Here is a 22,291-nt window from a genome sequence, read left to right as displayed (position 1 = left end):
CTTCTGGATTTTATGGTGATCTCCTATTTCGCCATGATCTTTCTGCAACGATCTTTCTGCAACAGATATGGGCATGACAAGGCAGAACGTGGTTCATTGAGCGAGTGCCAAGTGCAGCTCTTGACAGTTCATTCCCACACAAATACCTCCATTAATGTATCTCTGATACTCTTCTAAAAATGCTTCTAGGCTTTGCTCGCTTCACCTGTGTTTGAACTCTGAAGGAAACTAAGCTGAGGAGTAATAAACCTTCCCTCTAAATGAAGCCTCGCTACTTGGTCACCAGGTGTGAGGCTCTCTCAGTTTTGGTGTATGTGGTGCAGGGCTGTCCCATTCCTCACACCTGCGCTGGGGCAATTACCATTTTCCACATCATCTGGGGGTCAAAAATGAACTACGTTTGAAGGGGTATGGCATACCTCTAGGTAAGGGGGGGGGGGGAGGAGGAAATGTGCCCAACACCGCCCTCATCTTGATGGCCACCTTTGTGTGTGGTTGCATCAAGCTATGTGTAGATCATCAGTATGCAAACACCAAGTGTCACTATGTGTTGCGGTTCTACCTGTCCCCAGTGTTACGATGGATGCAGCGGAACGCTCCATACAGTTGGATGGTATCTTACCACCTGTCCCTCATGGAAAGATTTATGCAGAGAAACACCTTCTACCACAAGTCCATCAAGCAGTGGTCTGCACGCAACAAGGTAGAGGCCCTTTGGGAAAAGAAGATGGTGGATTCTACCGGATGATTCTCTGAGCAGACTGTCAAGGTCATTTGGCAGATTGCCTCATCACCATAACTCTCAAACAAAAACTAAGGCCTAGCTTGGTTGGTGGTGAGAAAGACACTCACCGTCATATCCTTCCTACATGCCCAGAGTCATATCTCATCCGCACATTGCCTCAAAGTGACTGTGGTGGGGAAGAGACCATTGTCCACCTCCTTGTGGAATGTGACTTTACAAAGAAATTCTTGAGAGAGTGGAGATGGTTTTTGTCTAGGTTCATCCCGAGCAGTTCCGTGAAACAGGAATCTGTGCTCCACGGTCTTTTCCCAGGGACGCACACCAAGACAAATATCAGCTCTTGCTGGAGGATCATCAACTCGGGAAAGATGCTCTCTGGTCTGCCCAAAACTTGTTGGTCTTCCAGCGCAAAGAGTTGTCCCCAACCAAGTGTTGCAGACCGGCACATTCCAAAGCTCAGGACTACGCGCTGGGGGATACATTAAAGCTTGGGGCAGCCGCCGCACAGACGCAATGGGGGAAGACAGCTGTCGAAGACCTTTCAGCCACTGTGAACTAAGGGGAGGGGAATTGTGTAGAAACCTCTTTGGGCTGTATGTCTCACAGTGAACATATACAGTGAATATTACAAGAATCACAATTGCATTGAAGCACCTCAGAGTGCAATTTGATCGAGGCAGACAACTTAAATACCATTGCACTGTTTGTAATTGTGGTGATATGATCTGCATACCTGTCTGCCATTGGGGCAGAACACCGGCTTACCATTGGCCCTGGTCGGTCATGTGCCTCTCGACCGATTGGCCGAGAGGCTGAGTTAACCACGCCTCCATTAACGAGGTATAAATGGACAAACGCCCGGCGATCGTCCATTCCATTGTAGATGATCGCAGAGCTGTGTTCTAGTCTATTAAAGCCTGACTTTTGTAAAGCACATGTCTCGCGTACAATTGATGGCACATCAGTAATGACCATTTTGAAATGTGTGCGATGTTTGTTTGACTTTATTGAAGCACTACAGAGTGCAATATGACGCATGCAGAGAACCTGAATGTTACTGAACTTTGTGTAATGGCCATTTTGAAATGATTGTAATGTTATTTAAGATATTTTACAAATAAAGTATATTTTTGCAACAAAAAAAGTCTCCCTGCTTGACTTTACTTTCCACCACTTGCCCACCCAGACTGTATGGTGGTTATGCGGCACTTCTGACCAAATTACATGTGGCCTGACTCCTTACTCTTAACCTTTCCCCTCCTTTGAGCATATAATTTTATTCCACCCCTCTCAAACCTAATTTTAAATCCTAATTTCCTTCCACCCAGCCAAGTACAGCATGATTAAAATTTTCTTAATGAGATACTTCACTGCAGCCCCTGCACAGAACAATTTCTCATGCTCGGCAACGTCAGCCTCCATCTCAAATCACATTCTCTCTGCCCTCAGAGTTCAGACCTCTTATCCTCCCTCATGTAAACGTCCCTACTCTTATTCATGTCCACCCCTTGGTTTTGTCATGTCCTTGCTATTCCAGTAGTATCAATCACATAAGGCAATTTATTTTTCTTTTAAATTTAGTGTATCCAATTTTTTTTTCCCAATTAAGAGGCAATTTTAGTGTGGCCAATCCACCTAACCTGGATCTTTGGACTGTGGGAGGAAACCGGAGCACCCGGAGGAAACCCATACACACACGGGGAGGATGTGCAGACTGCGCACAGACAGTGACCCAAGCCGGAATCGAACCTGGGACCCTGGAGCTGTGAAGCGATTGTGATATCCACAATGCTACCTTTGGGTTGTAGGGGGTGAGGCCCATGCAGACACGGGAAGAATGTGCAAACTCCACATGGACATTGACCCAGAGATAGGACCGAACCTGGGTCCTCTGAGCCGTGAGGCAGCAATGCTAACAACTGCGCCACCATGCCGCCCTACATATAGGTAATTTCTGATCATTTGCTTAAACCAATTTCAAAACCATACACCCCATTCGCATTGAAAACCTATACCTTACCCTATGCCCACCCTTTCAGAAGAAATAACCCCAATTTACTTACAAAATTCACTTTCAAAACCCCAACTAACTGGTCTTTAACTCACCATTCACAACAAAATTTCTACAGCTTCTAAAGTTGCTCACCCACACCCTGAGGCTGCTGATGCTGATGAGGTGGTCAAACCTATAATTGGTCTGCAGATCTTAGGGGTCACTGGTGATACCGCTGCAGATTCCAGGCCAGTATCTCTGCATTGTGCATATCTTCACAGCCTCTCTAATGTGTAAAGGACTAAGGTGTCTGTGCTCTATAAAAAGGCAATTCCTCTGTACCAGGCAAAATGTTCGGCTTATCATCGAAAAGAAAGCCTCTGTGCCGTTAAGTTATGAAAACAAAATTCTGTTCACGTCACTCTCCAGGAATCACCATTCCAGCAACCACCCCCTCCCCACAGTCATCCAATTCCAACCATCTCACCAAAGCTCTTTACCAAGATCCCCCCCCAATGACATGTCTTTCAACCTTTACATGTCCTTCTGCTTACCCCTTTCCAATTGTTTACTCTTGCCACTCCAATTCTCCTTTTTTCCTCTCATTCCCATCTTTTAGTTCTTCCTTCCCTTTTCTGTCTTTGGCCCCTCTTCCTCCTTCTCCTGTTTCGTCCAGTTTTTCACTATCCTGAAGGCAGCACCAGATCTTAACTAACCATGTACAGCTGCAGAGATCCAACGAAGAATTTGGTCCATCGCACATCAAGATGTAATCATTCAGAATGTCTCATTTTGTTACAAATTCGAAACCATCTTCACAGAATGGTTTTAAAATAGGAAACACATAATCCTTTCTCTTTGGCTTTTTCAGCTAGTCACATCCATGCCTCTTCTCAGGTGCAGGGGCTGGGCCTTTAGAAGCAGCTGCCGATCTGCAGAAACATCCCACAGCTATTAGCCTTTCGTTGACCTCAAGTTGAGCCTACTTAGACCATATCTACAGAGGCAACATCTCAACAATGGCCTTAAAGGTCGACTTTATCTCAGCAATTAAACCTCACGGCCGTGCTCCACGTCCCAGGTGACTTAAAACAAGTGTCACTGGAGACTAGCAAACATCTGTAAAATAACAGATTTTTATTGGGCCAATTTAGTAGTAGATGCAGTCAATCTTGAAGAAAATATGTGATATTAACAGAGGTTAAACAGAGATGCAGGTTAAATGGTCTATGATGTCAAGTACTATTTATCCCTTAAAGAATTGTTCATACATTTTATAGCAGAAAATCTAATGGCTTTATGCACATAAAAGAAGTGTTACTTATCCTTTTCACTGCTTTTGCTTTTAATTTTTCACTTGGTTGGGGGGGGGGGGGTGAGTCAGACATGCTGCAAACTGTCGACATCAATACACATTATGTGAGCCACATGTTCATCCCATGTTTACACGTTATTGCATCAGAGTAATGTAATAGTATTTACTGCACAGAAATCAGTCATCAGCATAAGTGGTCTGCGCCTGTGTTAATTGTTCCCCATGAGACTCCTCCCACTCGATTTACTTAATTCCTCTGTGTCAACAAGTTATTGAATGACTAATATTAGACCCAGAACTTCCGATCTTGATGGGATGGTCATACCCATGAGTTACTGCAAAAGATGTACTGGGATATTCTCCGGAGGACCCCAAGCAAAGACTGCATGGCAATTATCCAGGAAGTTCAAACTTCCGCTAGGCAGTTACCCTGCAATGGGAAGCATCCAATTAAATTGGAGACTTCAGATGACTCCAATTGCCTCAGCAGAATATTTGCAAAGGAAAAGTTAGAAGGATTAGAAGAACTTCTAACTCCTGTATCAATAACCTTCTGACGCCCCCAACCTGCACCACTGGACTACCCAGCCACCTCACTACTCGCCAGACACCCTGGCTGCCCCCTTGATTGCACCCTCCGACTATTCTCCTCTCCCAACTACCCTCCTGACCTGCCAACTGATCACCCAGCCCTCCCAACACATCCTTACCCCCCTTTCCTCCAACCCGTTCTACCCTGCCTCCCGCAGATCCACTTAATTGCCACATAAGGGCCCTTTCCCGCCCAGGCTCAATTTTCTGGTTGATGGGTGCTAGATAACTCAGGGTGGCAAACAGAATTAGTTGGCATCCTCTATCTCGGGTGGGAAAGGGGGGGACAGCGGGGTATGGGGAGGGGGAGGAAAGAGTGGGTGAGTCTTCATCAGAAGCACCTTCACAGATCGGACACCTTGGACCTATCTCCACTCTGATCTGTCTCCAGATAACCTAATCACCCCCTTACGACCCCCCATGCACAGGCATTGTCTGCCTTCCCCTCCGCAGGATTCCTGCCACTTCACACCGGCTCCCTGCTCTGCAATACCTCTTCCAGCCACTGCAGTGCTGTGCCCGGATGGGCTGGAGAATGTTGGCCAATCTGACTGGCCGGCAGCTCTCCAAGGTAGGACTTCCCTCCAAGTGCAGATGGAAGGCCCACCTGCTGCCAAACAATGCTCATTTTTATGTAAAATGTCAGCAAGCCTGTTGGAGTCGGCAGGGACATGTTTCTCGCTTTCGCTATGGATGGTGGGGATCAAGCCGCCACATCCCAAAAAAACTCAGGCCATTATTTCCTCTCAAGTTAACACATCTACAATGAATAATTAGCTCAGTTAATCCCCAAACATGCATCAAATTGACAAATGTATGTTTTGAAGAGAAGGACAGCAATTTAACAGGAGATTTAAAATGAACAGTATGAACAGTATGCAAATGGTTGGATCTAATGTTAACAGCAAATCCCCAACCATCAGCTTCATCAACGTTTTCCTGCTTTGTTTTTCCAGGTTATAGAAGATTGCACAGCTTCAGCTGTGACATTTATTATGATTGGTTGACTCCTAATATATTCAAATTATTATGATGCCGGATGCAATCAAAAAAAAATAAACACACAAAGGATCAAGAGGGCAATATTTTGAATACAGTTCCAGTCAGCTGCCCAAAACCTGGAGGATTTTATTCCTACTTTATTTTTAAAGGGGTATGGCTGCTGGATTGTGGAGTCTATGCACACATTCAGTTTCTGGAACAGCCGACTCTAATTATATATCTCAAACATCACCTTGTTGGCAATCAGGGGAATGTTTGAGCTTCAGCAGATGTTACATCTGCAACAGCGTGGCCTTTCACACTGTGGATTTGCGCCTCTATAATTCAATTTTAACTGATGCTGCAATAAAAGCTCATTAGCAGTAGCAGCTACTGTATCAACACACGCAGTTTCCTCATCATCTAGATGAATGTATAGCTGTGCTATGTGCTTAGGTTCCATGGCAATGCACAGAGCACTTTAAGGCAAAGTTAAAACCTGGAACTATAAGTTGTCCCATAGCATTCCTTAGAACTTTGGATGTCTGAGAATAATATAGTTGCAATAGTAGACATCATTTAATTTAATCTTGATTAAAATATTTGTTCTTTAAATGTTGCTCATAAAAATAATTGAGATTGTTGCTTTGATATTTATCTGAAATTATATCAACGTTTAGCAATGTTAAAATGTACAGCTGTGTTGCTAGTGATGTCAATGTCATATTGGAATTAAAGTGATTAACACCGATTTAAATCGGTCTCAAGTTCTGGGTAACAAAACCCATTAGAAAGTGGATGACTAGAGCCCCCGCCATCAAAGCAAATATTAAATGTCAGACTTTCTTAGATTCCATTTTAAACCTTTAATAATAATAATAATAATACTCGCTTAGTGTCACAAGTAGGCTTCAATAAAGTTACTGTGAAAAGCCCCTAGTCGCCACATTCCGGCGCCTGTTCAGGGAGGCTGGTACGGGAATTGAACCCGCGCTGCTGGCATTGTTCTGCATTACAAGCCAACGTAATGTGCTACCTTTACCACTTGACAGAAAACTGGTGGCAGTTGATTGGTGGTCTGCCATACGCTGCTCCAAGTTTTCCGTTGTGGGAGGCTTAACAGGCAGTGGATGTGGTGAAGCACATGGGAACAAACGTAAGACAAACATTAACTCAAGGAGGTACAATCCAACGCCTTCCTCGGTTCTACATCCAACAGGTGCTTTCTTTCATTTTCTTTAATGGGCTGAGCCAATTCTGAGAAATGTGATAAATTGCACAAAGGGGCAAACATGGTAGAGTTAGAGGGAGAGAGAGGAAGGGAAAGATCACGTGAAAGAGATCAAGCGCAAGGGAACATGAAAGACAAAGGTGGTAAGTGTGTGAGAGTGAGAGGGTCATAGAAGACAACCCATGAGAGAGAAAGCAAGAGGGGGACAGAGAGAGAAAAAGAGAAAGCGAGAACATGATCGAATGCACAGAAGAGTACACACAAGGGGGAATATGCATGAAAGAGCAAGGACGAGTTAGTGAGAGAAAGAGTGTAAGAGAGAACAATTGAGAGAGAACATTGCAGAACAAGTAAATGAATGTGGGAGGTGAGAGAGTGAAAGCAAGAGGGATATGAAAGGGTATAAAAGAGAGCACAAGAGAAGCACGCAGTGAAATTTAATGGCCTTTGCTGAGACAAATTAGAGGCAGGAGGGAGCATTTAATCAGACGCGAGGGTGGTGGGTAGGGACCTGGCTGCCTTGTCGCCTATGGATTATGCCCGAGGTGGGTAGGCTCGTAGATAGCCTTATCGCCCTGCTGCTAATCGAGACCCTTAAGTGGGCAGTCAATGCACCCATCCTTGATTCCCATCTCACCCTCGCTCACCTAAAACTGGAGTCCCTCACTGATTCCTCTAGTAAGTGCATTACTGGTCACTGGTGGCACTGACAGCAATGAACAGCAGCCAGCCTCAGATTGCTCGGCAGCTCTTTGGGGGGAGGAGAAGTTGATTTTTGCCCATGGGTCCTTGATGCTGGCATACTGAATACCTATCTCGCTTAATATAGCAGGCCCTCCCAAAAGGGATAGTGCAACGCTCTCACCAGCTCTCCAGCCAGTGGGTGAGACTGTCATCACCTTCGAATAAATGCCACCCATGAATGGAGAGAGGGCACAAGAGGCAGCACAAAGGCAAGCAAGAGGAAGGACATAGAAGAGCAACAGATAATGTATGAGAGGCAGCATAAGAGACAGAGGAAACACAAACAAGAGTGAGAAAGAGAGAAGATGAAAATGAAATATGTCATGTGGCAAACATTTCTTTGTGATTTGGCTAGGGCCTTGAGTAAAGTTTCAGAAGAGCGTTCACAGGAGAGTAAATGGTGTTTAAATCTCAGACAGATATGCTTGAGGTTATGAAGAGTTAAGAGCCGTTCAGGGCAAAATAATCAGTGTTCCCAGATCACTTTAAAATGCATTTTTTTTCTCTTGTACAATTCATGAAGATGTGTCACAATAACCAGAATAGACTCTTGTCACTTTTGAATTCAATGATAGTCTTATGTTTTTTGCTCGCCCTTAAGAGTTTTGATCCATAACTTGTAAAATTAGGCAGAAAAACAATTTAATCAAACTTTGCTCAATTGTTCATTTATAATTATTCCTTGACCACAGAAGCAAATTCCCAGAATTTGCAAATAAAACAATGAATAGAACTCATTTGTCATTAATATACAACTCGTTTCACAGTTTCTGGTGAAGGAAAGATACTCTGTGAATTGTCACACTTATCATTTGCCTCACAAAAGTTATAGATCACACTCATCCAGTACTGAAGCACTCTCTAAATTTCCACATTAAACTAGAATTAAACTTACCACTGAAAGTTAAGCTTGCACTTAACAATAGCATAAGTACCTTTTCAACAATTGTTAATGCAATGCCAATCAATCCCTCCAGCAATTCAGTCTCATTCCCGCAGGTGGGTGGCATGGTGGCACAATGGTTAGCACTGCTGCCTTGCTCCAGGGACCCTGGTTCAATTCCAGCCTCAGATACATGCCTATGTGGAGTTTGCATTTTCTTCCCGTGTCTGCATGGTTTCCTCCGGGTGTTCCAGTTTCCTCCCACAGTCCAAATATGTGCAGGTTTGGTGGATTGCCCAAAATTGCCCCCTGGTGTCCACAAGGTTAGGTTGGGGTTCAGGGATAGGAATAGGAATGCGCTTAAGTAGGGTGCTCTTTCTAAGGGCCAGTGCAGATTCGATGGGCCAAATGGTCTCTTTCTCCACTGTAAATTCTATGATTCTTCATTAGAGATTTTTTTTTAATTTCCACTTTTAATTTGTATTCTTTGTTCTTACTTTTATTTCTTCCTCTTCTATCAAACCTTTCTTTCCCTCACTATTTCATTAGTGGATCTGACTCTAATTCGGCCAGGTTCTCCATTGTTTCTCTTTTTTTTCAATTCTCAATTCTCATTGTTGTTGGTCCATCAGTCACAGAGGTTGCACAATCCACACTTTCCTTTGCTGTGCCGTTACCCAAAGATGATTATTGTTATCTATTTCGCAGATCAAATTTCCACCTAGTTACATGACATATCACCTTCAATTTGAAGGCCAAGTGAAAAAATCTAAAAGGGACAAGATGCCCAGCTCCAGCAAGATCAGAGCCAATAAATCTCAATGATATTGGTTGACTTTTTCCCCTTGTTGCAATATTTTCAAATGTTATTTTATCCAATGTTATTGGATAAATTGGCACTTTATTCTGAATGAGTGAGTAAATTAATTAATAATGCACAACTGCCAAAAAATTAACACATCTGCAATGCAACATATATATTCAATTTGATCCAAAATGGCACTGTGTTTGATTAAAGTTGACAGCAGCACAATTACTGTGTTTATGTGTGAAGCAATTTCTATTAGTATGCAATCTGATTATATTGGAGTGGTGAAAAAGCAGATTTCAACATCTATATATATATATATATATATATGTACCAAGACCTGGTATACGAGGAACAAATTAAAATGTGCTGATCTGCTACACAAATGCATTCCTTTGATGTGAACTACTGATCTTTCCTATTCCGAGTTCATGTAAAATGTCAAGTAAAAATAATTGTAAATTACACTTTCATATGTGCAGAATAATGTATAGCTGCTTAAGACGTAAAAGTGTCTTATCTCTACAATGATAGATAGCGAGCAGTGAAGTATCAAAATAAACAAACACAATTTATATTTATGGGCTGTTTACAATGATTTGCATTTTGATGCTGATCCATTTAACGGAACAATGATCAAAGCAACATGTAAAATCTAAGCATAAATATGGCTTGCCAAACTATGTAGCCAACTGGAAATCACCTCTTGACGATTGTTGTTTATCAGGTTAAATTTACATTTACTGACGGGATACATGTCACTTTTTATCCTCACATTATGCAGTGTGGACGTGCTACGGATACACACTTCAGTTGTGCAGAGTACACTCAGAATTTATTCCCATCTAGATGGTAAATGCAGCGACTCAATTGGTAATTTAAAATAACAATGGCAGAAAGCTTCAAATTGCATGAGGTCTAATTGAACGGAGGGCTACTTGCCATTTATTATCTGAAGCTTTGTATCACCATCATCACTATTCAGGGTGCCTTTTTCTTTCAAATTACAGGTAAGTGAACATATTCATTGATTTAATAATAGCCCAGTGTGCTTTAAATGTCATGGACCCTGCAATAGATTTTGTAACATTGCTCACTCCCATTTACTTCTCCAGGTCTTTTTTTTTGCCTTTCACGTGCACATATCAATTGGAGAGTGCAGGCATGAAAAATATTAGGATGTAATCACACAGGATGTGAGTTGAGCCTCAGAATTTTGCTTTACAGGGCATATTCTACCAGGTACATGATGCAAGTTCATTGCTAAAAACACACATTTAGTGACGTTAGGGATCCATTCAGTAAATTAAACCCAGGGTCTCCTGAGTCAGAAAGGAAAAACAAGGCATCATAAAACCATGAATTATTCAACACAACACACTCATCGATTTGGATTCCGTGTGTTCAAAGCCGATGAGTCAATAATGGTTACACTCTCAGTTCTGAGAAGATTGTGCATTCACCCAGACTACTGGACTTCAGTGTACAATCGTTGCTGATGCTCAAGTGCATGCTGCGGGGTATTAGCATTGCTGACGGTCACGTGCTTGAGGTGAGTTGTAAAACCAAGGTCTGATCTGTTTGTTCAAGTTAATGTGAAGGTTGGAGGGCACTGTTCAGAGGAACAGGGACTTCTCCTGCCATCCTGGCCAACGATTCCCCCTCCATTAGCTGGTCAATCACATCATTGCAAGTGGGAAGTCGCTATGTGCTTTATGGTCGTGGATCAGCCTACGAAGTGGTAACTGCACGTTAGATTAACTCACTGGGCGCGGGATTTTCTGCGCAACCCGTCACGTGTTTTTTTTGGCGCGGGAGGCAGCCTGCTGGCGGGATCTGCTGGTCCTGCCATTGTCAAAGGGATTTTCAATTGAATGCACCTTTCACAGCCGGGAAACCCAAGGCTGTGGTACCGGCATCGGTGGGACTGGAGAATCGGCCAGCATGAATAGCCGGTAAATTCTGACCACTATTTGAAACCATTTAAATGTTTTGGATGTGATATTCTAATGTCTTTCTTTTTTTTGGCAAAATTAACCTAAAAGCATGCTGTGCTCGATTCAACAGAATTGTACAATATCTTGAAGCAACTGAGCAAGTACAAATTTAAAAAGTCCACTTACTTCAATCTAAAATGCACAAGAAGCAGTTTGTTTTGGAAAGATTCTTGAACTATCTTGGACAATTCAATCTCCTTTAACAAAAGAATAAAATAGAGTCAACAATTGTGCACCATAGTCAGCACAAAACAGACGAGAGAGAGTGTTATACAATTACATTGTCCTTCCCCTTACAATCAAACGTTAGCTCTAACAAATCTTATTCGCATCTTTTTCACCAAACCGAAGTATAAATAGGAATATGCTTTCCCTCTATTGTGGAATATAACTGACAGCTCTCATAATTTTGAAAGCATACTAGAGTAAATTGCAACATTAAAATCCCAAATAGAGACGTACTTCAGTGACACTACGTAAGGTTGATCAGACAATAATATTCACCTTGAGAACAGTATCCATTTGGAAAAGCAGCACATGCCCTTAGCGCTGACATAAATACTTTATATTAATAACATCCGGAGTTGTTTGATGTGTTCACCTCCAAAATAGACAAATTGATTACCTTACTGTCAGAACATACTGGAACAAATTGGCCATTTTCCTCACACTCTTTGTCACTTCATAGAATTTTCATAGAATTTGGTAGTACAGAGTTTGAATATTGCTGAAGAGTGGCATGTTGCTGAAGTTTTTTCCCCCCTTGTACTCATTAGGACAAACACAAGAATGCCAAATTTCAAACAATCGTGACAATTTATATTGTGGGAGAAAAGGGGAGGTTGACAAATCGACTCTGATTGGCTGAAGCATTGGCATAGAAAAAATAATGGTGAACTAATGGCTCTTTTGTTGATAGAAAATCTGTTCCTATGTGGCAAGGTATGTCACTTATACCAAGCATAAATCAGCCATGTTATGAGCTCGACTGGTTATCTAAATTGGTTGTGAGGGAAGATATTAGCTATCCGGATTGTTCAGCAAGTAGGAATCACATTTACCAGCAGACATTTACTTTGAGGGGGAGGGGGAGGGGGGGGATGGGTTGTATTCTGCCTATTGCGACCAACTGAACATGCTGCTTGATTTGATCAGCAATCACTAGGACGTACAGCCTACGTACCTGGCATCGCCCCGGCAGTAAAATTCTCACAGGATATTGCTCAATTGTGTTTGAAGCAGATCTTTTTGAACTGATGGCAGCATCTTGATGACAGAAAATATCACTTGTGTAGCCATTGCATAGCAGCAGCATGTTTAAACGGCTTGTTTAACCCAGTGTTCCAATATCTGGGATACTTTGGACAGGATTCTCTGGCCTTCCAGCCATGTGTTTCTTAACGGCGTGCCGTTCACTGGTGGTGGCATTCTCACTTCCCGCCGCTGCCCATGGGAATTCCCATTAAAGCTACCTCACGCCGCAGGGTAACTTGAGGTAGACCGGATACTTATCAGGTCCAAAAGTGGTGGCCTTTGTCCCGTTTGCATGTTCCTTGAACTACAGTTGAAACGGGTCACTTAGGTGCAATAGTTGCATTAACTCCTTCATTGGTAATGTAATACTTTCACAAATGATTTACCAATTAACAAGACATTTTGATTAAAACAGCTATTTTTGACAAAGGCATGGATTGACCTTAAGAAAGGTTTAAGTAAAATTAGGCAAAATACCAACATTCTAAAGTCCCAAAAGAAGTGCTTATTAGCTGAATTGGACATTCTGAGTTCTCCCTCAGTGTTAATATAAGCCTACTTGTGACACTCAAAGATTATTATTATTATTATTGAAGCCTACTGTTCCATTAAAACATGTTCTGGGATTATTAATTGGCCTCCAGTTCCCTGATGGGGTTGAGGAGGTTACAAATGAACTGCCTGCAATGTCAGGTCAGGGTTCAAGTGCTCCTATCAGGTCCACAAGGCCTCCCTCCCTGTCTGGTTGGGGGTACAACAAAGACCATCCTGTAGAGGGGATTTCCCACAACCCCCATCTCCAACACTGGACAGTGGCAAGCTGGATGATTTTTTAAAAAAAATCATGTTTTTTTATAAGTGCCTGAACAGGTCCCTTCTTGTTTAGGTGCTGCCTCTGTTATTTACTTTGTACTGCAGATGGGTGCTGCTCTGAAGTTTGAAGACCTCTGATTATCCATAAGCTCTAACAGCCTGCTTCTGCCCTGTATTGGGCAGGGAAACATGCCCATTGGTAGGTGGCATGGTAGCACAATGGTTATTGTCGTGTTGTTCATCCTGGCGTAACACGGATTGCACAAGATGCAATTAACTGATCAAGTACACACCAAACATGGGCATTGGTTCAATATGAGATTTGTTGAACTCCAGTAACGAAACACACAGCTGCCTGTGGGTTGACTCTCTACTACTCTAAGTAAACTAAAGTTAACTATCTAGACCAGGCTAGCTCTGATCCACGTGTAGGAGGTGTTGAATGATTTGTACACCCTGACTGTCACTACAGAGAGGCAGAGTGCTGATGCCTCGTGTGTTTTATAGGTGGAAGCCCCCCTCTGGTGTCCGTGAGAATTGCGTCCCGGCATCGGGGCAGCGTGGCGCGATTCGCGCGGTGCAGCGCCGATTCTCCGACCCGGTGGGGGATCGGAGAATTCCTCCCCTTAATTTACTTCCTAAACATGCCACTATATTCCAGTTAACCAAACTAATATATATTAAATACCACTCATTTTTTTAATATAAATTTAGAGTACCCAATTATTTTTTTTCCAATTAAGGGGCAATTTAGCTTGGCCAATCCACCTAACCTGCACATCTTTGCGTTGTGGGGGTTAAACCCAGGCAGACAGGGGAAGAATGTGCAAACTCAACACGGACAGTGACCCAGGGCCGGGATTCGAACACGGATCCTCAGCGCCGTAATCCCAGTGCTAACCACTGCGCCACATGACCCCCCAGGACCACTCGTGAATAAAGGTAACAACAAGGGTTTTAATTGCTTTTCTCTGTGCAAAATTCTTTGGAGTTCTGGTGGCGGTCATGAGCTGAGCAGTCATGCAAAAGGTGGCTCTCATCTAAGAACATCATCTAAGAAAAGGCCTAAGACCTCAGGCATTTTAAGGGCGCGGCACAGTGGTTAGCCCTGGCTGCCTCATGGCGCTGAGGACCCGGGTTCGATTCCAGCTCCGGGTCACTGTCCGTGTGGAGTTTACACATTCTCCCCATGTCTGCGTGCGCTCCACCCCCACAACCCAAAAAGATGGGTAGGTAGGTTGGCCACGCTAATTTGCCCCTTAACTGGAAAAAAAGTATTGGGCGCACTAAATTAAAAAAAAAAATAAGGCCTTTTAACCCCAACAAATGGATACAAAAAGCATAGAAAATCTCCCAAACTAACGCCCATCGGCCGCACTGCCATCTAAGATGGTAAAGAACCAGCCGCCCAGCCAAAAAGCCAGCAGAGACGAGGGGGACCTCTGCATCGGAACAGCGAAGCACACGTGGAGGCACAGAACTGGCGAGGGTTGACCCTACAGATTACCCAGCAGTCCCGGGCGCTGATGGAACAAATTAAATGTTTTATCACCTCCGAGCTCCAGAGACACAGGGAGGAGATAAAAAAGACCTCATGATGGCCATTGAGGTGGCAGTGGGGTCACAATGGCCCCCACAAAGTAGAATGGCGGTCAGAGGCCCAGAGGTCAACGATACAGGACCTCGACAAATCCAAGGGGATGAGATCACAACACCTGAGGCCGAGGTGGTGAGGCTGGTCAAGAACTAGAAGGGGTTGAAGGACAAAGTCGCGACCAAGAAAACAGGTCATGTCGACAAAACGTTGTGGGGCTGCCGGAGGAAACAGAAGGGAGAAACCCCACAGAATACATAGCAGAGATGCTCAGGAAACTGATCGGCAAGGAGGGCTTCGCCCCTTAAGGTAGACCATGCCCACAGGTCACTCCGGAAGTGGCCCAGGGCTGGGGAACCACCAGGGCCGATAAACATAAAGTTCCACAGATACCAGGATAAAGAGCGGATCCTGAGGTGGGTGAAGAGTGTGAAAGTGTGCAAGTGGGAAGGACTTTCTATCAGCTTGTACCAGGACATTGGAGAAGAACTGGCCAAACGCCGATTTGAATTCAGAAATGTCATATCTGTGCTCTAAAAACGTGCGATGTGGTTTGGCATTCTATACCCTGCCAAACTGTGGCTCACATACCAGGGCAAAGAACTCCCGGAGGAGGCCAACAAGTTTGTCTAGGAAAATGGACTGGACAAGCAACAGTAGACGGCAATGGCCAGAACGCAGGCTGTAAGGCGCGCAGTCGACAAACTAATTATATCTGGGAGGGAATAATCCGTTTACAGCGAGGGTGACACATGGGAGGCCTGGCCCCATAAAACCTCCTATTCTACCACTGAGCCGCAAATGCGTAGAGAGTGAGGGTGTGGCTGAAGGAGCCGGTGGTGGACACGGACACACACACACACACACACATATTTGGGACATGCAGGGAGGACAGACGGACGCTAAGACCTGTATGTGAACAGTAGACAGGCAGCCCTGGGGGAATTTTCAGAGAAGCTCCAACTCACGAATGGGAACAGGCTCAGATGTCTGCAAGGAGAACGTTTCCCCAGCTACCCGGACGCACACTCTTGGACACAATAGTTGGGCCGGACTGATGGGGGGGATGACAAATGTGGCGACATTTACAGATGACTTATAGAAAAGGTCTGGACCCCATTGGACGAGACCAGACAAAAATGGGAGGAGGAGATGGACATGGAAATAGGGGGAGGACTCTGGATAGAGGCACTGCAAAAGATCAACCAACTTCATCTCTTCCTGTGCCGGGCTTAGTGTGATGCAACTCAAGACACGCATGAGCGGGTTTTTCCCGGAGGTAGAGGATAAGTGCGAACGGTGTCAGGGGGCTCGGCCAACCACACCCACATGTTCTGGTCCTTCTCCAGACTCAGGACGTTCTGGCTGGCCTTTTCTGAGGCCATGTCCAAAGTTGAGGGGGTTGAGATGGAGCTGTAGCCGTGAGGCAGTCTTTGGGGTGTAAGAGCATCCAAAGCTCTGGACAGGGAAGGGTGCGGACACACTGGCCTTCGCCTCACTGATTGCCAGGCGGAAACTTCTGCCAGGCTGGAAGCCAGCAGCGCCTCCTGGGGCCTCGGAGTGGCTCTCAGACCTGGCCAAGTTCCTGAAATTAGAAAAGGTAAAATTATCGATCGGGGGTCCGAGGGGAAATTTCACGACACTTGGAAGAAGTTCACCATCCTCTGAGTACCTGCTCACAACCAGCAGCTAGCGAGGGAGTGGTAGAAATTAGAAAGGGGGGGCAGAAAGAGAGAGGGGGTTGCAAGAGGGTGGGAAGGGCACAGAGGGGGTGGTGGGAGCTGGGAGCACCAATGGGACAGAAAGGCGCTCTCGTGCAGCACATGAGAGATAGGGAAGGATGCCATTAGCTGGGAGATGCAGAACGCTCCCCCCCCCACTCACCCACACACACATGGAAAATCGGGAGGCGGATTATCCTAACCTCACTCGAGAACACAATAGGGGAACAGGGCTCTTCCCCCATCAGAACAAGTCCACACATAAAGAAAGCCAAGAAAGCTGATGGGGACCTGTAAATTTGAATGTAAATAACAGAACCCGAGCACGGAAACCTTGGTCACAGGCAAAATCGTCTGTACAAATGTATGTGCAACTATTGCCGCCTAGTTTCTTCATTTGTGTGTATGCCAATGGCGCTGTTTTATTTTTACTGAATGTTAAAATCCCAATAAAGATGTAATCTCCATTTCTGCGGCTAAGTGCCGGCGCCAATGTGGTGCTTTGTGACAGGAAAATTGACGCGAATCCCTCTCCGATACTGGTACCAGTGAGGGGCTAGCACAGGCGGCATGTGGAACAGCCCCGATCGTGTAAAGAACGACCAGAGAATTGCCGTGTCCACAGCTGTGCTTGCGCAGTGCACGCCTACACCTCCACTGGTCGTGCCGGGAAACATGTCACTGGCCATGCTGGACCGCGCATCCCAACTCCACAGCTCACCCCCTGGTCACCGTCCACCACTCATAGATTACACAGAATTTACAGTGCAGAAGGAGGCCATTCGGCCCATCAAGTTTGCACTGGCTCCTGGAAAGAGCACCCTACCCAAGGTCAACACCTTCACCCTATCCCCATAACCCAGTAACCCCATCCAACACTAAGGGCAATTTTGGACTCTATGGGCAATTTATCATGGCCAATCCATCTAACCTGCACACCTTTGGACTATGGGAGGAAACCGGAGCACCCGGAGGAAACCCCCGCACTCACGGGGAGGATGTGCAGACTGCGCACAGACAGTGACCCAAGCCGGAATCGAACCTGGAACCCAGGAGCTGTGAAGCAATTGTGCTATCCACAATGCTACCGTGCTGCCCTCCACTCCCCCCTAGCAGAAGTCGCTTGGCCAGTGGCACGGATCCCAGCCATGTGTGGCAGTGTTGGACACACTCTACAGCCGGTGCGCCAGGTTCCCGACCTCTGGGATCACACGTGGCCCGCGCTGTCAGGAACTCGGCACATCGGGGGCAGAGCGTCACGGGTGGGTCAGCTGATGACGCACCAGTGGCGTCGTGGCCTGATGACATTGATGGGAGGGGGCAGAGCATTGATAACCGGCTTCAAACTGGCGCCTGCCCCGATTCTGGCATCGGAAGCCGCTCTCTGCCTGATCGCCGATCCCAATTTTGGCATCGGGCTATGGACAACCCTGTCCGTCATTTTTAAAAATTAAATGACAATTGGAATCCTATGTACATTGGCTGCTATAAACACAACACTTTATTGCAGGACAGGATTGCCAATTAAAAGGGATTACTTCTGGTTTTAGTCTGATACTCTGGCTATCCAATGGCGTATTCTTGGGAATAGAGACTGTCATCCATCTCATTGACAGGAATGTGGCAGGAAAACAAACCCTACTATTTCTGGGGAACTTCTGTCATTACAGAAGACCTCAAAAGATTTCCTCAATATCACTCCAATTTGTGTGAAGACTGTATGCTGTAACTAACAAATTATGAGGAGAGGTAAACAATTGGATCCCATCAGGCAACGTTATCAGTCACATCTTAGTACCGCTTGTCACCATATATAGAAGGTAATTCATTTAACATTTGTTTTTTTGCTTTAATCCATTGTCCCAAGAACAATCCCTCAGAAAGTTTGCCATCATCTCTACAAATGTGTCTCCATATATTAGCTGACAAGTCTGCACAATTATCTTGGGTGATATTATTCTTATGCTCACCTGCATGGATATTTCACTAATAAAGAATACATTTGAGATGTTTTAAATGAAATGAAATGAAAATGAAAATCGCTTATTGTCACGAGTAGACTTCAATGAAGTTACTGTGAAAAGCCACATTCCGGCGCCTGTTCGGGGAGGCTGTTACGGGAATCGAACCGTGCTGCTGGCCTGCGTGGTCTGCTTTCAAAGCCAGCGATTTAGCCCAGTGTGCATGCAAATATCTATTAATTTTCCTGTGTAAAATTGAAGGGCAAAAACTCCAGAAGCATGCAGGAGACAAATTGTTGAATTTTTACCACGTTACTGGTAGGTGACTAACTTTTTTATCCATGTTATATATCTGCACTCTAAAGCAACGGGTCTGTGATCAGCTTCTACCATCCTAACATTACGGAGCGAGAAGAGATAACATTATGGGCTGGGTTATGACATTAAGGATTATAATATTATGGGCTGAGACAAAGTGTTGACGTCGGGGCAGAATTTGTGGACTTTCACAACAGCAAAACCGGCGCGGAACCTGGACCGATACAGTGACTGTGGAGGGGCTAGAACCGGCGCCACGTGGAATACAATTGATTCCAATGAAAAATGGTGCGGGATTCGCCAGGTCCGTGATTGACACTAGGGAGGCTGACAGGCTGCAGCTGCAGTTACACGTTACAATCACCACACACATTCATCCCAGCCAATAAGATGGCTCTGGTCGTGCTGGAATGTGCCCAGACAGCCGATTTGTTGGCTGGGGTCAGAGGGCACCTAGGGGGGTGGATAGGGGAGGGTGGATAGGGGGGAGGGGGGGGGGGGGGGAGACCCATACAACCTGCGGCCCTAAGTTCACAGTAGGCTTTCAGTGGCTTTCATGGTTCCTTTTCGGCTGTGGCAATGGTGTTCCGTGCCCGTCCACCCTACCTCAAAGCCCACCTACTGGCCACCCCCAACTATTCCCCCGGCCAGTGGCACAACTATCGGCAAATTATGGTGATGTTGGACACACACCGTAACCGCTCTCTGTCCCTCAGCAGCCATGACGCCGGTTTCACGATTTTTAAAAGCACAAGTGAACCACGCCGTTGGGAACTCAGCCCATTGGCCTATCGGAAGGGGAGCATCATGGAGGCCCCGGAGAATACAAGGTCAGGCCCACGAATGACATGAAAATAGTGTTTGCTTTACATCAGTTCTGGACTGCATTGACCCCCATGTCGAGGTGACGGAGGATTGCGATTTAGCATCAAATCAGCGGCCGCTGCAAATTTTGTTGTCGGAACCTATTCTCTGCCCGATCGCCTTTCCCGATTTCGGCATCAGACAACGGAGAATTCCACCCTATATCTTTAATATATACGTAATGAATTCGGCGAAACTCATCAATTGAATTTGGCAAATCTGAGTTTCCCGGCACTGTGAGAAAGTAGTGATAACCACTGTGCCATCGTGCTGTCCAATTAAGGATGATGGGCTCTTTCAACATCCGAGAGCCAGTTGGAGCACCTGAAGCTCTGAGCGGCTGACAGCTTCATCGGCAGAGTTGGCCGCTCTGATATTAAAACAGATAATCTGCTCATTCATTTTACTGCTGTTTCGAGGGGATGTGCATCTATAGAACAGTACAGCACAGAACAGGCCCTTCGGCCCTCGATGTTGTGCCGAGCAATGATCACCCTACCCAAACCCACGTATCCACCCTACACCTGTAACCCAACAACCCCCCCCCCCCCCCCAACCTTACTTTTTAGGACACTACGGGCAATTTAGCATGGCCAATCCACCTAACCCGCACATCTTTGGACTGTGGGAGGAAACCGGAGCACCCGGAGGAAACCCACGCACACACGGGGAGGACGTGCAGACTCCGCACAGGCAGTGACCCAGCCGGGAATCGAACCTGGGACCCTGGAGCTGTAAAGCATTTATGCTAACCACCATGCTACCGTGCTGCCCTAATCTAGTGGCCTCATTGTCCTATGTTTTTCAAAAGTACTTCAATGTTTGTGAATCAACATTACAATAAATAAAACAATTTATTGGCTAATTAATTGGTTAATTGGCTGGAGATGCGACTTCCGCCTCATTTAGGCAGAGCACCCAGGACAGAGAGCTGCCAGCCAATCTGATTGGACTGCAGTTCTGTTGTCCCAGCAATGTTATAAGTGGCTTGGACTGGGACTACAAGCTGACCAGAGTCCTGGACCAGGTCAGCGAGGTGGTTCACGGTGAAGAGGGAAATTCCAGGTTGTTCAAAGGTGTGGAGTGGGGGCAATGTGGGTTTTGTTGGAGAGGCCACGGTGGGAGGGGATGGTGCAGGTGGGGGTGACAGACCTGCGGGGGGATTGGAATGATGTGGAAAGAGGACAATTGAGCGAGGTGCAACCTTCCACCCCCAACCCAGCCACCTGGCATCGACTGAGAAACCAGTGTTGTCTACTTTAATTTCCCTCACACCTGGAGTCATGATTGTCAGTGTCACAGCTGCAACCACTGGCCATGCAATGGAGGGGTTCTCTCTCCATAACTGATAGCCAGGCAGCTGTGGTGGCCATATTATATATTTTAACTTTCTAAAGTCTTCAGAGGGTTTCCCCAACTTACGGATCACTCTCATTCTCCAATCTACATCAACAGTTGGGGCTGCTGGGCTCCTAAACCCTTGGGTGTCCAGTTGCCTCTTCCAGCTGTGGAGACCATCCACTGTCCTTACTTTAATGGGTCTCTCAAAGGCAGTCGCTTAATTGGCCGCCTCCTCCAAAATCTCCTCAGGGTCCCATCACTGGGAGGGTCCCATCACTGAGATGCTCGCAGAAAAATACTATTCACTGTACCTTGGTACACGTGACAATAAGCAAATCCAATCCAGTTGCAGGTTTCTGACCCACATTTCACCTCAATCGCAGGATTGGGAATTGGGAATATAAATCCAGCTTAGCTTTGGCAAATCAGTGCGAGCATAAAGGTATCAGACAATAACCCTGTTGACTTGGCATTACAAAGTTGCACTTTTTCCAAAACTTTGCATAACTAAAATGCCTTCTGGTAGAAACTTCCACATACTCATCATTAACTTTTTAAAGAAGTTTCTGCTGAGTTCCCTGGATTTATGAGGGACAATCTTGTATTTGTATTCCCTTGTTTAGTTTGCTTCAAAATTGAAGCATCTTCTCTACCTTTCCCCTTTTATAATCTTTAAGTTCTATGTCAGGTCAACCTTTAGTCTTCTCTGTTACAGAGCAAAGAGTCCCAACTTGCTTAATCTTTACTGATTGGTCTGACCTCTCGGTTCTGCTATCTTTCTAGTAAATCTGTTTTGCACCTCCTTCAGTGTTTCTCTGCTCTTTTCATATTGGGGAGACCAAAATGGTTCACAGCACCCCAAGTATATTCTAACCATTTTGAAGAGAAAGAGGCAAATTAGATATGTTATCCTTCTGCTGAATGAACCTTCCTTTTAAGAACATTCCATTGAAAAGACATTTGGCAAATCCAATCCCCTTTAGCTTCTGTTGGGGATAAGGCTTGAACTAAAATAGTGGAAAGTAGGCTCCTTGAGCTCCTCCGGATTGGGTATATTTATCGCACAATAGCACTTATTGTGCCAGTTATAATTTGTATGTTTCTGAAAACTTTAATCAGCATCCATCTCAAAGAGTC

At 45.3% G+C, this 22,291-nt stretch overlaps 1 protein-coding gene across 4 annotated transcripts in view; it reads right to left on the bottom strand.

Annotated features, from left to right (window-relative positions):
* LOC119969612 (disks large-associated protein 4-like) overlaps positions 1-22,291 on the bottom strand; it is an 847,967-nt gene that overhangs the window by 768,812 nt on the left and 56,864 nt on the right. For 3 of the 4 annotated variants that reach the window (XM_038803470.1, XM_038803469.1, XM_038803473.1), the window contains exon 2: positions 11,415-11,485. The exons of the other annotated variant lie outside the window; for it this stretch is intronic. The gene's annotated coding sequence lies outside the window, so the exon portion shown is untranslated. The remainder of the gene's footprint in view (positions 1-11,414; positions 11,486-22,291) is intronic. 4 annotated transcript variants of the gene reach the window in all.

The sequence above is a fragment of the Scyliorhinus canicula genome, chromosome 7 (genome assembly GCF_902713615.1).
Source record: "Scyliorhinus canicula chromosome 7, sScyCan1.1, whole genome shotgun sequence".
Lineage (NCBI taxonomy): Eukaryota > Metazoa > Chordata > Chondrichthyes > Carcharhiniformes > Scyliorhinidae > Scyliorhinus > Scyliorhinus canicula.
This window is presented reverse-complemented; position numbering and strand designations above follow the sequence as displayed.